We start from the raw sequence: 1,050 nt of genomic DNA on the forward strand, positions 1-1,050 counted from the left end.
GAGCCTGGAGGGGGACACAGGCACCCCAAGGCGGGCTCACGCGCTCTGCACGTCACCCCGGGTGGGGCCTCGGGCCTCCACGAGGGGACCCTGCACTGCCGGGCGCCCCGTCCCAGCTGGGCTTCCCGGGCCGCAGCTGCATGGCACGGAGGGCCCGCCTGTGCGGGTCAGCCTTCCCCGGCCGGTGGGGGCTCGGGCTGGGCCCTCCAGACTCGGGGTTAACCCGCGGGAGGTCGTGCGGCAGGGAAGGCCCAGGCTCGGCTTCTCTTCGGGGCTCGTGGCTGGAAAATTGTGTGCACGTGCGTGTGTGTGTGTGGAGAAGTTGCTGTGTTGCAGGTCGTACCTGCTTTGAAGAAATCACTGTCCTTCGGTGATGAAATTCTAGCAAAGGTAGAAAATATAACACAGCTCTGCTGGTTCCGGTGCATCCAAATAAGGTTGATTTTTAAAAAGGTCGGACTTGTATAATGATTCCACAGAAATAGTGTTACTAAATCACAAAAGTTTTTTCTCTCACTTTCTAGCACTGAAGTGGCACGAGGGCTGCCTAGTAGACCAGCCACTGTTTTCCTTAAAATATTGTGCTTATAAACTATCTGTACAGCTATTTAAACTTGCAGTAAAGAAAGATTTTAAATCGCTAAATTTTTTTACGTGTCCGTTCTCGAGCCGTCCCTGGCCTGGTCACTCCACGGTGAGCGGAAAGGAGGAGGAGGGGAGAGCCGCGCTGTGCTCAGGGGCGGCCGCCTGCGCCCGGGGCCGGCCGCCTCCCTTGGCAATCAGAGCTCTCGCCCGGGGTGGGGGTGGGCTCCAGGGCAGTGGGGCGGGCGCAGGAGGCCGCGCAGAGAGGGCGCCCCGCTCTCCCCTTCTGCCCCCGCGCCCCGCTGCCCGCTCCTCGCAGCCCTTCCTCCGCCCAGCTTGGTGCCATTAAGACAAGCCGGTGGGGTCTCCGGAGGCTCAGGGGAGGCCCCCGAGCGCCGTCTTCCTGGCCTCCTGGCCAAAGGGCAGCCCAGCACAGCTGCCCCGGGCCGGGCCCCAGACGGCGCCCCG

The sequence above is a fragment of the Condylura cristata genome, unplaced genomic scaffold (assembly GCF_000260355.1).
Source record: "Condylura cristata isolate star-nosed mole 26May11 unplaced genomic scaffold, ConCri1.0 scaffold00054, whole genome shotgun sequence".
NCBI classification, from domain to species: Eukaryota; Metazoa; Chordata; class Mammalia; order Eulipotyphla; family Talpidae; genus Condylura; species Condylura cristata.